The sequence below is a fragment of the Triticum aestivum genome, chromosome 3A (genome assembly GCF_018294505.1).
Source record: "Triticum aestivum cultivar Chinese Spring chromosome 3A, IWGSC CS RefSeq v2.1, whole genome shotgun sequence".
Lineage (NCBI taxonomy): Eukaryota > Viridiplantae > Streptophyta > Magnoliopsida > Poales > Poaceae > Triticum > Triticum aestivum.
The window spans coordinates 690,845,026-690,862,175 of NC_057800.1; positions in this window are offsets into that span (position 1 = coordinate 690,845,026).

Sequence of the window (17,150 nt, forward strand, 5' to 3'; positions counted from 1 at the left end):
ATTTCAACTTAATCTTTCTCTAGGAACGTATTGAAACAGGGAGCTACAACGTGAGCTATTTATCTACAACATATTTGCAAAGACAATTTAGACTATGTTCATGATAATTGAGTTCATCTAATCAAATTATTTAATGAACTCCCACTCAGATAGACATCCCTCTAGTCATCTAAGTGAAACATGATCCGAATCGACTAGGCCGTGTCCGATCATCACGTGAGACGGACTAGTCATCAACGGTGAACATCTCATGTTGATTGTATCTTCTATACGACTCATGTTCGACCTTTCGGTCTTCCGTGTTCCGAGGCCATGTCTGTACATGCTAGGCTCGTCAAGTCAACCTAAGTGTATTGCGTGTGTAAATCTGGCTTACACCCATTGTATTCAAACGTTAGAATCTATCACACCCGATCATCACGTGGTGCTTCGAAACGACGAACCTTCGCAATGGTGCACAGTTAGGGGGAACACTTTCTTGAAATTATTGCGAGGGACCATCTTATTTAAGCTACCGTCGTTCTAAGCAAATAAGATGTAAAACATGATAAACATCACATGCAATCAAATAGTGACATGATATGGTCAATATCATTTTGCTCCTTTTGATCTCCATCTTCGGGGCTCCATGATCATCGTTGTCACCGGCATGACACCATGATCTCCATCATCGTGTCTTCTTGAAGTTGTCTCGTCATCTATTACTTCTACTACTATGGCTAACTCTTTAGCAATAAAGTAAAGTAATTACATGACGTTTATGTTGACACGCGGGTCATAAATAAATTAAGACAACTCCTATGGCTCCTGCCAGTTGTCATACTCATCGACATGCAAGTCGTGATTCCTATTACAAGAACATGATCAATCTCATACATCACATATATCATTCGTCACATCCTTTTGGCCATATCACATCACAAGGCATATGCTGCAAAAACAAGTTAGACGTCCTCTAATTGTTTTTACGTGGCTGCTATAGGTTTCTAGCAAGAACGTTTCTTACCTACGCCAAAACCACAACGTGATATGCCAATTTCTATTTACCCTTCATAAGGACCCTTTTCATCGAATCCGATCCGACTGAAGTGGGAGAGACAGACACCCGCTAGCCACCTTATGCAACTAGTGCATGCCAGTCGGTGGAACCAGTCTCACGTAAGAGTACGTGCAAGGTCGGTCTGGGCCGCTTCATCCCACGATGCCGCCGAATCAAGATAATACTAGTAACGGCAAGTAAATTGACAAAATCGACGCCCACAACAACTTGTGTTCTACTTGTGCATAGTAACTACGCATAGACCTAGCTCATGATGCCACTGTTGGGGATCGTAGCAGAAATTTAAAATTTTCTATGCATCACCAAGATCAAACTATGGAGTAATCTAGCAACGAGGGGAAGGAGAGTGCATCTACATACCCTTGAAGATCGCTAAGCGGAAGCGTTCAAGTGAACGGGGTTGATGGAGTCGTACTCGTCGTGATCCAAATCACCGATGATCCTAGCGCCGAACGGACGGCACCTCCGCGTTCAACCCACGTACGGAACGGAGATGTCTCCCACGCCTTGATCCAGCAAGGAGGAGGGAGAGGTTGAGGAAGAGAGTCCAACAGCAGCACGACGGCGTGGTGGTGATGGAGCTCGTGGTTCTCCAGCAGGGCTTCGCCAAGCACTATGGAGGAGGGGGGGGTATAGGAGGAGGGAGGGTTGTGCCAGGTTCAAGGGTGTGGCCGCCCTCCCACCCCTTCACTATTTATAGGTGGGGGAGAGGGGGCATCCCCCTAGATCCCATCTAGTGTTGGGGGCGGCGGCCAAGGGGGGGGAGGAGTGCCTCCCAAGTCAAGTGGAGGCCCTCCCCCTTAGGGTTTCCCCTCTCCCATGCGCATGGGCCTTGGGGGGGCTGGTGCCCTTGGCCCATTAAGGTTGGGGCGCCCCCTACAGCCCATTCTACTATATTGGACGTGGTGGAACATTTTCCGGACCTCCGGACCCCTCCAGAATCCTCCGGAAGCTTCCCGATATAATACCGGAAAAAACCGAACTTTTCCCGGAACCCGAACAAAAACTTTCCATATATAAATCTTTACCTCCGGACCATCCCGGAACTCCTCGTGACGTCCGGGATCTCATCCGGGACTCTGAACAACATTCGGTAATCACATACAAGTCTTCCTAATAACCCTAGCGTCATCGAACCTTAAGTGTGTAGACCCTACGGGTTCGGGAACCATGAAGACATGACCGAGACAAGTCTCCGGCCAATAACCAACAGCGGGATCTGGATACCCATGTTGGCTCCCACATGTTCCACGATGATCTCATCGGATGAACCACGATGTCGAGGATTCAATCAATCCCGTATTCAATTCCCTTTGTCCATCGGTATGATACTTGCCCGAGATTCGATCGTCGGTATCCCGATACCTTGTTCAATCTCGTTACTGGCAAGTCTCTTTACTCGGTCCGTAACACATCATCCCATGATCAACTCCTTGATCACATTGTGCACATTATGATGATGTCCTACCGAGTGGGCCCAGAGATACCTCTCCGTTTACACGGAGTGACAAATCCCTGTCTTGATTCGTGCCAACCCAACAGACACTTTCGGAGATACCTGTAGTGTACCTTTATAGCCACCCAGTTACGTTGTGACGTTTGGCACAACCAAAGCACTCCTACAGTATCCGGGAGTTGCACAATCTCATGGTCTAAGGAAATGATACTTGACATTAGAAAAGCTTTAGCAAACAAACTACACAATCTCATGGTCCATCACATCATTTTCCTAATGATGTGATCCCGTTATCAATGACATCCAATGTCCATGGTCAGGAAATCGTAACCATCTTATTGATCAACGAGCTAGTCAACTAGAGGCTTACTAGGGACATGGTGTTGTCTATGTATCCACACATGTATCTGAGTTTCCTATCAATACAATTCTAGCATGGATAATAGACCATTATCATGAACAAGGAAATATAATAATAACCAATTTATTATTGCCTCTAGGGCATATTTCCAACAGGCGCGCCCTAAGGGGGGGGGGCGCCCCCACCCTCGTGAGCAGGGTGTGGGCCCCCTGGCCTTCATCTTTGGCGAGGATTTTTCTTTATTTGTTTTCAGATGTTCCGTGGAGTTTCAGGACTTTTGGAGTTGCGCAGAATAGGTCTCTAATATTTGCTCCTTTTCCAGCCCAGAATTCCAGCTGTCGGCATTCTGCCTCCTTATGTAAATCTTGTAAAATAAGAGAGAATAGCCATAAGTATTGTGACATAAAGTGAAATAACAGTCCATAATGCGATAAATATCGATATAAAAGCATGATGCAAAATGGACGTATCAAAATGTTGCACCGGGTTGAGAGAGATCTTGATGGCACTTTCATTGTCACACCAAAGAGGCACTTTGTCACAAATGACACCGTAATCCTTTAAAGTTTGCCTTGTCCATAAGAGTTGTGCACAACAACTACCGGGCGCCACATACTCCGCTTCGGTGGACGAGGGAGACATCCAACTTTGCTTTTTGGAAGACCAACTTACCAAAGAGCAACCAAGGAATTGGCACCCTCCAGAAGTGGACTTCCTATCCACTTTGTCTCCCACCCAATCGGAATCCGAATACCCTACAAGCTTGAAGTTTGCTCCTCTTGGGTACCATAAGCCAAAGTTTGGGGTATGAGCCAAATATCGAAAGATTCGTTTGACCGCCTGATACGTCTCCAACGTATCTATAATTTTTGATTGCTCCATGCTATATTACCTACTGTTTTGGGCAATATTGGGCTTTATTTTCCACTTTTATATTACTTTTGGGACTAACCTATTAACCGGAGGCCCAGCCCAGATTTGCTGTTTTTTGCCTATTTCAGTGTTTTGAAGAAAAGGAATGTCAAACGGAGTCGAAACGGAACGAAATCAACTGGAGAAGTTATTTTTGGAACGAAAGCCACCAGATAGACTTGAACTCCACGTCAGGAGATACGTGAGGTGCTCACGAGGGCGGGGGGCGCCCCCCCTAGGGCGCGCCCCCTGCCTCGTGGGGCCCCGTGGCTCCTCCAACGTACTTCCTGCACCCATATATATCGTCGTACCCTAAAACTTCCAGAACGAACAATAGATCGGGAGTTCCGCTGCCAGAAGCCTCCGTAGCCACCGAAAACCAATCTAGACCCGTTCCGGCACCTTGCCAGAGGGGGAACCCTCACCGGTGGCCATCTTCATCATCCCGGTGCTCTCCATGACAAGGAGGGAGTAGTTCTCCCTCGGGGCTGAGGGTATGTACCAGTAGCTATGTGTTTGATCTCTCTCTCTCTCTCTCTCTCTCTCTCTCTCTTGTTCTTGAGGTGATACGATCTTGATGTATCGCGAGCTTTGCTATTATATTTGGATCCTATGATGTTTCTTCCCCCCTCTACTCTCTTGTAATGAATTGAGTTTCCCCTTTGAAGTTATCTTATCGGATTGAGTCTTTAAAGATTTGAGAACACTTGATGTATGTCTTGCCGTGGATATCTGTGGTGACAATGGGATATCACGTGATTCACTTGATGTATGTTTTGGTGATCAACTTGCGGGTTCCGCCCATGAACCTATGCATAGGGGTTGGCACACGTTTTCATCGTGATTCTCCGATAGGAACTTTGGGGCACTCTTTGAGGTCCTTTGTGTTGGTTGAATAGATGAATCTGAGATTGTGTGATGCATATTGTATAATCATACCCACAGATACTTGAGGTGACATTGGAGTATCTAGGTGACATTAGGGTTTTGGTTCATTTGTGTCTGAAGGTGTTATTCTAGTACGAACTCTAGGGTTGTCTGTGACACTTATAGGAATAGCCCAACGGATTGATTGGAAAGAATAACTTTGAGGTGGTTTCGTACCCTACCATAATCTCTTCGTTCGTTCTCCGCTATTAGTGAATTTGGAGTGACTCTTTGTTTCATGTGGAGGGATAGTTATGTGATCCAATTATGTTAGTATTGTTGAGGGAACTTACACTAGTGAAAGTATGAACCCTAGGCCTTGTTTACTATCATTGCAATACCGTTTACGCTCACTTTTATCATTTGTTACCTTGCTGTTTTTTTAATTTCAGATTACAAATACTATTATCTACTATCCATATTGCACTTGTATCACCATCTCTTCACCGAACTAGTGCACCTATACAATTTACCATTGTATTGGGTGTTTTGGGGACACAAGAGACTCTTTGTTATTTGGTTGCAGGGTTGCTTGAGAGAGACCATCTTCATCCTACGCCTCCTACGGATTGATAAACCTTAGGTCATCCACTTGAGGGAAATTTGCTACTGTCCTACGAACCTCTGCACTTGGAGGCCCAACAACGTTTACATGAAGAAGGTTGTGTAGTAGACATGAAGCTCTTTTATGGCGCCGTTGCCGGGGAGGTGAGTGCTTGAAGGTATATCTTTAGATCTTGCAATCGAATCTTTTTGTTTATTTTTTAGCACTAGTTTAGTTTATAAAAGAAAACTATAAAAAATGGAATTGAGTTTGTCTTATACGCTTCACCTTTTTAATATCTTTCGTAAGTATGATGGAAAGGAAAATTGTGCTCAAATGCTAGAAGAAGAATTACATAGAATGCTTGGCATAAACTATGTGAATGATGAGCATGATTGCAATGTTGTTAGTATGAATTCCTTGAATATACATGATGCTAATGATATGCAAAGCCACTAGCTTGGGGAAGCTATGTTTGATGAAGATGATATTTTTTGTCCCCCAAGCTCTGATATGCAAATTTATAATGATAATAACATGCCTCCTACTTATGATAATTATTGTGATGATACATATGCTATAAAAAGTAGTGAGGATTATATTTATAAAACTTGTCATGATTATGGTTACCCCTTTTCTGAACTTTACTCCTTTAATGTGGAAACAATTTATAATATCCAAGTCTCTTATGATACTCCCACTATCCCGAATGAGAAGAATTTTGTTTATGTGGAGAGTAATAAAATTTCTATGCTTGTAGATCATGAAAAGAATGCTTTAGATGCTGGTTATATTGTTGAATTCATTCATTATGATACTGAAAATTATTATGAGGGAGGAATATATGCTTGTAGGAATTGCAATAATATCAAGTTTCCTATCTATGTGCTTAAAATCTTGAAGTTATGCTTGTTTTGCTTTCCTATGCTAGTTGATTATTGTTCCCATAAATTGTTTGCTCACAAAATCCCTATGCATAGGAAGTGGGTTAGACTTAAATGTGCTAGTCATATTCTTCATGATGCTCTCTTTATGTTTCAATTCCTATCCTTTACGTGAGCATCATTGAAATCATCATGCCTAGCTAGGGGCATTAAACGATAGCGCTTGTTGGGAGGCAACCCAACTTTATTTTTGTTCCATGCTTTTTGTTCCTTTTTAGAATAAATAATTCATCTATCCTCTGTTTAGATGTGGTTTTATGTGTTTAATTAGTCTTTGTGCCAAGTAGAACCTTTGGGAAGACTTGGGGAAAGTCTTGTTGATCATGCTGTCAAAAACAGAAACTTTAGCGCTCACGAGAATTGCTGCCATTTTTATTTGGAGAGTGATATTTAGTTAATTCTTTTTTCATATTATTAATAGATAAATTCCTCAGGTCCATCAATTTATTTGAGAATTTTATGTGTTCCAGAAGTATACGTTTGATTCAGATTACTACAGACTGTTCTGTTTTTGACAGATTCTGTTTTTCGTGTGTTGTTTACTTATGATGAATCTATGGCTAGTAAAATAGTTTATAAACCATAGAGAAGTTGGAATACAGTAGGTTTAACACCAATATAAATAAAGAATGAGTTCATTACAGTACCTTGAAGTGGTGATTTATTTTCTTATACTAATGGAGCTTACAAGTTTTCTGTTAAGTTTTGTGTTGTGAAGTTTTCAAGTTTTGGGTAAGGATTCGATGGACTATGGAATAAGGAGTGGCAAGATCCTAAGCTTGGGGATGCCCAAGTCACCCCAAGGTAATATTCAAAGATAACCAAGCGTCTAAGCTTGGGGATGCCCCGGAAGGCATCCCCTCCTTCGTCTTCGTTCATTAGTAACTTTACTTGGAGCTATATTTTTATTCGCCACATGATATGTGTTTTGCTTGGAGCATCAATTTATTTTTTTAGGATTTGCTTTATGTTATTTATAACAATTTGTTTCATATTTTATTTCAAAAAAATGGCATTGATATCCTTTACTATGCCTATGTTACAAGTATACATGTCGCTGTTTGAAAACAGAAAATTTACTGCTGTTGCAATAATTCCCTAGAAAAGTCAGAATGTGATAAAATGTTGAAAGCTTTTGCATATTAAGCTCTGATAAATTTACTACAGTGGGAATTTTATTTCATAATTTTTGGATCTAGGGAAGTATGGATGTTGCAGCATTCTTTACAGACTATCCTGTTTAGGCAGATTGCTGTTATGTTTGAATTGTTTGCATATGGTTGCTTCTTTAATGATTCTATTTGAGGATAGGACTATTAAATATGCGGAGGCATTTAGTATTCAATGTTGAATAATAATTTTAGTGATTTGCTACAGTAGAGTATGATAAGGTTTTTGCAATGGTTTATACTAACTTATCTCATGAGTCCTTGTTGAGTTTTGTGTGGATGAAGCTTTTGAGATTTAGGGAGACCGTGATATGAGAGGAATTAAGGAGACATAAAATATCAAGCTTGGGGATGCCCCGGTTGGCATACCACCTTTCTTCTTCAACAATTATCGGTTAGTTTCGGTCGATCCTAAGTTTTTGCTTCTTCACATGATGTTTGCCATTCTTAGAATGTCATTTTATTTTGCTTTGCTTGCTGTTTGAATAGAATACCAAGATCTGAAATTATTAAATGTTAGAGAGTCTTCACATAGTTGCATAATTATTCAACTACTCATTGATCTTCACTTATATCTTTCGGAGTAGTTTGTCGATGCTCTAGTGCTTCACTTATATCTTTTAGAGCAAGGTGGTAGTTTTATTTTGAAGAAATAGATGAACTCTCATGCTTCACTTATATCATTCTGAGAGTCTTAAATAGCATGGTAATTTGCTTAAAATCCTAATATGCTAGGTATTCAAGAATAATAAAACTTTCTTATGAGTGTGTTGAATACTATGAGAAGTTTGATGCTTGATAATTGTTTTGAGATATGAGGATGGTGATATTAGAGTCATGATAGTTGAGTGGTTATGAATTTGAGAAATACTTGTGTTGAAGTTTGTGATTCTCATAGCATGCACGTATGGTGAACCGTTATGTGATGAAGTTGGAGCATGATTTATTTATTGATTTTCTTCCTTATGAGTGGCGGTCGGGGACGAGCGATGGTCTTTTCCTACCAATCTATCCCCCTAGGAGCATGCGCGTAGTAGTTTGTTTCGATAACTAATAGATTTTTGCAATAAGTATGTGAGTTCTTTATGACTAATGTTGAGTCCATGGATTATACGCACTCTCACCCTTCCACCATTGCTAGCCTCTCTAGTACCGCGCAACTTTCGCCGGTACCATAAACCCACCATATACCTTCCTCAAAACAGCCACCATACCTACCTATTATGGCATTTCCATAGCCATTCCGAGATATATTGCCATGCAACTTTCCACCGTTCCGTTATTATGACACGCTTCATCATTGTCATATTGCTTTGCATGATCATGTAGTTGACATAGTATTTGTGGCAAAGCCACTATTCATGATTCTTTCATACTTGTCACTCTTGATTCATTGCATATCCCGGTACACCGCCGGAGGCATTCATATAGAGTCATACTTTGTTCTAGTATCGAGTTGTATCATTGAGTTGTAAATAAATAGAAGTGTGATGATCATCATTCAATAGAGCATTGTCCCAAAAAAGATAAAGGCCAAACAAAAAAAGAAAGGCCAAAAAAGGGGGGACAATGCTACTATCCTTTTACCACACTTGTGCTTCAAAGTAGCACCATGATCTTCATGATAGAGAGTCTCCTATGTTGTCACTTTGATATACTAGTGGGAATCTTTCATTATAGAACTTGGCTTGTATATTCCAATGATGGGCTTCCTCAAAATGCCCTAGGTCTCCATGAGCAAGCAAGTTGGATGCACACCCACTAGTTTCTTTTGTTGAGCTTTCATACACTTATAGCTCTAGTGCATCCATTGCATGGCAACCCTACTCACTCACATTGATATCTATTGATGGGCATCTCCATAGCCCATTGATACGCCTAGTTGATGTGAGACTATCTTCTCCCTTTTTGTCCTCTCCACAACCACCATTCTATTCCACCTATAGTGCTATGTCCATGGCTCACGCTCATGTATTGCATGAAGATTGAAAAGGTTTGAGAACATCAAAAGTATGAAACAATTGCTTGGCTTGTCATCGGGGTTGTGCATGATTTAAATATTTTGTGTGGTGAAGATGGAGCATAGCCAGACTATATGATTTTGTAGGGATAACTTTCTTTGGCCATGTTATTTTGAGAAGACATGATTGCTTAGTTAGTATGCTTGAAGTATTATTATTTTTATGTCAATATGAACTTTTGTCTTGAATCTTATGGATCTGAATATTCATACCACAATTAAGAAGAATTACATTGAAATTATGCCAACTAGCATTCCACATCAAAAATTATTATTTTATCATTTACCTACTCGAGGACGAGCAGGAATTAAGCTTGGGGATGCTTGATATGTCTCCAACGTATCTATAATTTTTGATTGCTCCATGCTATATTACCTACTGTTTTGGGCAATATTGGGCTTTATTTTCCACTTTTATATTACTTTTGGGACTAACCTATTAACCGGAGGCCCGGCCCAGATTTGCTGTTTTTTGCCTATTTCAGTGTTTCGAAGAAAAGGAATATCAAACGGAGTCGAAACGGAACGAAATCAACTAGAGAAGTTATTTTTGGAACGAAATCCACCGGATAGACTTGGACTCCACGTAAGGAGATACGTGAGGTGCTCACGAGGGTGGGGGGCGCCCCCCCTAGGGCGCGCCCCCTGCCTCGTGGGGCCCCTGTGGCTCCTCCGACGTACTTCCTGCACCCATATATATCGTCGTACCCTAAAACTTCCAGAATGAACAATAGATCGGGAGTTCCGCCGCCAGAAGCCTCCGTAGCCACCAAAAACCAATCTAGACCCGCTCTGGCACCCTACCGGAGGGGTAACACTCACCGGTGGCCATCTTCATCATCCCGGTGCTCTCCATGACGAGGAGGGAGTAGTTATCCCTTGGGGCTGAGGGTATGTACCAGTAGCTATGTGTTTGATCTCTCTCTCTCTCATGTTCTTGAGGTGATACGATCTTGATGTATCGCGAGCTTTGCTATTATATTTGGATCCTATGATGTTTCTTCCCCGCTCTACTCTCTTGTAATGAATTGAGTTTCCCCTTTGAAGTTATCTTATCGGATTGAGTCTTTAAAGATTTGAGAACACTTGATGTATGTCTTGCCGTGGATATCTGTGGTGACAATGGGATATCACGTGATTCACTTGATGTATGTTTGGTGATCAACTTGCGGGTTCCGCCCATGAACCTATGCATAGGGGTTGGCACACGTTTTCGTCGTGATTCTCCGGTAGGAACTTTGGGGCACTCTTTGAGGTCCTTTGTGTTGGTTGAATAGATGAATCTGAGATTGTGTGATGCATATCGTATAATCATACCCACGGATACTTGAGGTGACATTGGAGTATCTAGGTGACATTAGGGTTTTGGTTGATATGTGTCTTAAGGTGTTATTCTAGTACGAACTCTAAGGCTGTTTGTGACACTTATAGGAATATCCCAACGGATTGATTGGAAAGAATAACTTTGAGGTGGTTTCATACCCTACCATAATCTCTTCGTTCGTTCTCCGCTATTAGTGACTTTGGAGTGACTCTTTGTTGCATGTTGAGGGATAGTTATGTGATCCAATTATGTTAGTATTGTTGAGGGAACTTACACTAGTGAAACTATGAACTCTAGGCCTTGTTTACTATCATTGCAATACCATTTACGCTCACTTTTATCATTTGTTACCTTGCTGTTTTTATAATTTCAGATTACAAATACTATTATGTACTATCCATATTGCACTTGTATCACCATCTCTTCGCCGAACTAGTGCACCTATACAATTTACCATTGTATTGGGTGTGTTGGGGACACAAGAGACTCTTTGTTATTTGGTTACAGGGTTGCTTGAGAGAGACCATCTTCATCCTACGCCTCCTACGGATTGATAAACCTTAGGTCATCCACTTGACGGAAATTTGCTACTGTCCTACAAACCTCTGCACTTGGAGGCCCAACAACGTCTACAAGAAGAAGGTTGTGTAGTAGACATCACCGCTAGATATTGACTTTCCTTAGGTGCGGCTTGAAACCGTGCACAAATTCCTACACTCAACATGATATCCGGTCTAGATGCACAAAGGTAAAGCAAGGATCCAATCATGGAGCGATATACCTTTTGATCCACCGCTTTACCATTGGGATCTATGTCAAGTTGGCACTTGGTGGGCATTGGAGTGGAAGCCGGCTTGACGTCACTTAGCTTGAATCTCTTGAGCATGTCTTGAGTGTATTTGGCTTGGTTGATGAAGGTCCCTTCTCTTCTTTGCTTCACTTCGAACCCTAGAAAGAACTTCAACTCTCCCATGGAAGACATCTCGAACTTTGAGGTCATGAGAGCGGCAAATTCCTCATTGAAAGCTTTGTTAGGGGAACCAAAGATAATATCATCAACATATAATTGGCACACAAACAACTCCCCTTTGACCTTCTTAGTAAAAAGAGTGGGGTCGATTAGCTCAACTTCAAAACCACGGTCTTGTAACAACTCGGTAAGGTGGTCATACCATGCACGTGGGGCTTGTTTAAGGCCATAGAGTGCCTTATCGAGTTGATACACATGATCAGGAAAGTAGGGATCCTCGAACCCGGGGGGTAGCTTGACATAAACCAATTCATTAATGGGACCATTAAGAAAAGCACTCTTCACGTCCATTTGTTGTAACTTAAAGTTATGATGAGAAGCATATGCAATCAACATACGAATGGATTCAAGACGAGCAACGGGAGCAAAGGTTTCACCGTAGCCGATACCCTCGACTTGGGAGTAGCCTTGTGCTTACAAACGAGCCTTCTTGCGAATGATAATCCCATGGGCATCTTGCTTGTTCTTAAATATCCACTTGGTTCTAATGACATTGTGGTTTCCCGTCGGTCTTGGCACCAATCTCCACACTATGTTGCGCTCGAAGTTGTTGAGTTCTTCATGCATGACATTGAGCCAATCCGGATCTTCGAGCGCCTCATAGACCTTGTGGGGTTCGACACAAGAAACAAACGCGTGATGCTCACAATAGTTTGCTAATTTTCTACGAGTGCTTACCCCCTTTCTTAAGCTTCCAAGCACATTCGTCATAAGATGATCCTTGGTGGAGAGCTTGGAAGCAACCTTGGCGGCACGACGCTCCAATTCCTCCTCAGGGGTGAGACGAGGAGTGGTCACTTGATCATTTTGAGCGTCGTCTTGAGCTTGTTCTTGTTCTTGAACTTGCTCGGAGGAGAGAACTTGACCTTGGGCATCACTTGATGTGTCAACACCGTCTTGAGCATGATCTTGCCCTTGGTCATGTTCTTGAAGATGACGGCCTTCATGTTGTTCTTCGGAAGCGTGTGGGCCTTGGGTTGGTGATAGCTCCACTTGAGTGGAGCATTGTCCTTCTCCTTCGGCCACAAGGGGTTCCTCAATGGGTAGGATAAAGCCAACACCCATTCTTCTTATGGCTTGAGGAGGAATGTCATCACCTACATCACAAGTGCCACTTTGCTCCACTTGGGAGCCGTTATTCTCATCAAACTCCACGTTACACGTCTCCTCAATAAGTCCCGTGGATTTATTGAGGACACGGTAAGCATGAGAGTTTGTAGCATAACCAACAAATATGCCCTCATAAGCTCTAGCCTCAAATCTAGACAACCGAACACCTTTCTTGAGAATGAAACACTTACAACCGAACACCCAAAAGTACTTGAGGTTGGGCTTGTTACTGGTGAGTATCTCATATGGAGTCTTGTTCAAGCCCTTGCGGAGGTAGAGCCGATTGGATGCATGACACGCGGTGTTGATGGCTTCGTCCCAAAAGTTGTATGGAGACTTGAACTCCTCCATCATGGTCCTTGCCGCATCCATCAACGTCCGGTTCTTCCTCTCCGCAACACCGTTTCGTTGAGGGGTGTAAGGTGCGGAATATTGATGCTTGATCCCCTCATCACTAAGAAACTCATCCAAGGTGTAGTTCTTGAACTCGGTGCCGTTGTCACTTCTTATTGTCAAGATCTTTGCATTGTGTTGATGTTGTGCTTCATTTGCAAAGTCAATGACGGTTTATTGGGTCTCGCTCTTCCTCTTGAAGAAATACACCCAAGTGTATCTTGAGTAGTCATCCACAATCACCAAGCAATACTTCCTACCCCCAAGACTATCGAAGGATGGAGGCCCAAAGAGATCCAAGTGAAGGAGTTCCAAAGGCCTCTTTGAGTAAATGATAGTCGTGGGAGGGTGAGCCTTCTCATGTAGTTTTCCTTCGATACAAGCACTGCAAGCACGATCTTTAGCAAAACTAACATTTGTTAGTCCACGGACATGGTCCCCCTTGAGAAGACTTTGCAAAGATATCATATTGATATGGGCTAGACGGCGATGCCAAAGCCATCCCACATCAACTTTAGCCATTAGGCATGTCGCGGTCTTAGTGGGTCTCTCTGAAAAGTTAATCACATATAGACCGTTCTCGACATGCCCAACAAAGGCTACTTTAAGAGTCTTGCTCCACAAGAGGGCCATGGTATCGATATCAAAGAAAGTGGCAAAGCCCATGATTGCAAGTTGACGAACGGAAAGTAAATTGCATGCAAGGGACTTAACAAGCATGACCTTCTCGATCGTGAGATCATGGGAGATGACCACCTTGCCAAGTCCCAATACCTTAGAAGATGAGGTGTCACCCTACTCGACGTTGGTGGGCATAGATGGAATCTTGTGCACGTCCACCACCAAGTCCTTGCTTCCGATCATATGATTTGTAGCTCCGCTATCAAGCAACCATGATCCCCCACCGGAAGCAAACACCTACAAGAGATCAATGCTTGGTTTTAGGTACCCATTTTGTAATGGGTCCTTTGATGTTAGTAACAAGGGTCTTTGGAACCCAAATAGACCATTCCATGTACTCATGAGGGGAACCAACAAATTTGGCATAGACATGCCCATCACTAGCACGACATAACATATAAGAAGGATTAAAGTCATCGGCTTTGATGGGAGGAGTGGCATTGCCCTTTTTGACAGCGCCACCCTTCGCATTGGTCTTCTTCTCCTTGGAAGTACTCTCTCCCTCCTTCACAAAAGTTTGCATGAGAGGAGGAGGTCGTTTGGTCTTGTCATTCTTCTTCTTGTTCTTGGACTCGGGCACGTACCCAACCCCTTCCTTGGCCACAACTCCCTTTTGGTTGATCAAGAGGTCGTTGAGGTTCTTCTTGCCTTGTATGCAAGTCGCAAGGCCTCTCTTAGGTTGCCCCTTTAACTTAGCATTCTCCTCAACAAGATGCACATGCTCACAACACGGGTTAGTAGCATTTGCATTATCAATTAACATCATACGAGGAAAAGTGGCTTTTTCCTTGGTTAGTTTTACTTGAAGTTGATCATGAGACTCTTTGAGGCTAGCATGAGCACCCTTCAAGACATTGTGAGCCTTGTCAAGTAGATCAAACTCCTCTTTGAGTCTAGCAAGATCAACCTCAAGTTCGGCCTTCTCGGAGATTAGCACATGAGAAACAATGAGAACATGATCATAATCTTTCTTTAACTTAGCATCATCAACATTGTGTGACTCCTCAAGAGCCAAACAAAGACCACGCTCTTCCTCAAGAGCATTGGAAATATCCAAAATCTCATCGGCATAGTCATGACTATCCCCTTCCATCTTAGTGATGGTATCTTCGTGAGCCTCGATCATGTCATTGGCTTCACCAAGTTGTTCCAAGAGAGCAACAAAGTGCTTCTTGGATTTACCCTTAATTTTGCCCATAAAGGCCTCAAACTCATTTGCCTCCACATTAGCTCCCTCATGTTCATCAATGCTATCCATCGAAGAAGGATGATTAATGATGGTAGTTTTGATGTTGGGGGTTACCTTGTTGGTGGCTTTAGCCATGAGGCACTTGGCGGTGATGCTCTCATTGGGTGAGTCGAAGAGAGACACCCGTGGAGTAGTCGCAATGGCAACTGAGGCCATGGCAGCCAACTCACCATCTTCATCATCGTCATCATCCTCATTGTACTCTTCTTGTACCACCAACGCCTTGGGAGGAGTCTTCTTGGTGAAGTTGGTCTTGTTAGGGAATGACTTGGCCTTGTCCTTTCGGATGAGCTTGCAACCATTGTCTTCCCTCTTCTCATACGGGCACTCCACAACAAAATGACTCACATTGCCACAATTGTAGCAAGTCCTTACACGTTGCTTGCTCTTCGTGCCACTTGAGTTGTTTTTGTTAAAGTTTGGCCTCGAGTTTTTCTTGCTCCAAAATTGCCTTGAAGCGAGTGCCATGTGTTCATGATATGCATACTTTGTATCTTCGGGGTTGCTCTCCTCTTCTTCCTCTTCTTCTTCAACGGAGAGCTTGGCCTTTAATGCAAGGTTGGGCTTCTTTGCCCTTTGAGAACGAAGCACCGCATTATCGGGGTCTTGTCCAGAATGTTCATGGCCACAAACTCATCCAACACTTCGCTTGTGGTCAAAGTGTGGAAGTCCGGTCTTTGACGAATGACGGAGGAAATGGCCTTGTGGTATGGCATCATTGCCTTGAGGAATTTGCACTTGATCCAATTGAAATCCATGTCCTTGCTCCCGTGATCTCGGAGTGAGACCGCGAGTTTGGTTACTCTCCGATAAAGCTCACGAGGTTCTTCATCTTCTTTCATTGCAAACTCATCGGCCTCATCTTGCACCACTTCATAGTTGGAGCGTTGAATGCTTGCGCTTCCCCGGTAGAGTGAGACAAGATAAAGCCATGCGTCTTTGGCCAAGGCGAAGGGCCGAAGATGAGGTAGGTCTTCAGGTGGGATTGCATCTTGAATGATGAAGAGAGCATTCTCATTGAATTGATTATCCGCGGCTTCTCGAGGAGTGAAGTTGCTTGGATCATGCGGATAGAAACCTTCTTCAATGATTCTCCAAAGATTAGTGTTCACATGATTTAAATGACGTTTAAAGCGGTAAACCCAAGAATCAAAGTCCTCATTTTTCACAATCTTAGGGGGAGGACCGGCATGATTCAAATGAGTGGAAGGAACCGGTCCACCATAAACAAGTGGTGGTTCCACATGAGCAAAGATGCAGGTGCCATTCTTACCACTAGAAGAAGGATCCTTTTCACTACTAGCTTCCCCCTTATCGGAGGTAGCATCCGTCACCTTGTTGGTGGGATTACCCACTTTCAACGGTGCGGTGGATAGTTTAAGCCCTTCAAGGAATTTAGTAAACATGCTATCAACCTCGGTCGTCATGGAGGTTTTCAATATCTCCAAGGCCACATTGAACTCCTCACGAGAGACCGAGGTTCCCCCATAGCCCGTGGACGAGATCGGATTCACACCGGAGTGTTCCTCCACACCGTCTACAGTATCAACCATACTCTTCGGACGGTAAAGTCCTTAATAAAGAGACGAGGCTCTGATACCAATTGAAAGGATCGATATGGTTGACTAGAGGGGGGGTGAATAGGCAACTAACAATTTTTAGCTTTTCTTTAACAATTTAAGCTTTGCATCAAAGTAGGTTGTCTAGATATGCAACTAGGTGAGCAACCTATATGATGCAACAAGGATAGGAACACAAGCAAGCAAGAGATATGATACAAATAAGCGTGCACAAGTAACGGCACGAGACAACCAAGAGTGGAGACGGTGGAGACGAGGATGTGTTGCCGAAGTTCCTTCCCTTTGAGAGGAAGTACGTCTCCGTTGGAGCGGTGTGGAGGCACAAAGCTCCCCAAGAATCCACTAGGGCCACCGTATTCTCCTCAGGCCCTCACACAATGCGAGATGCCG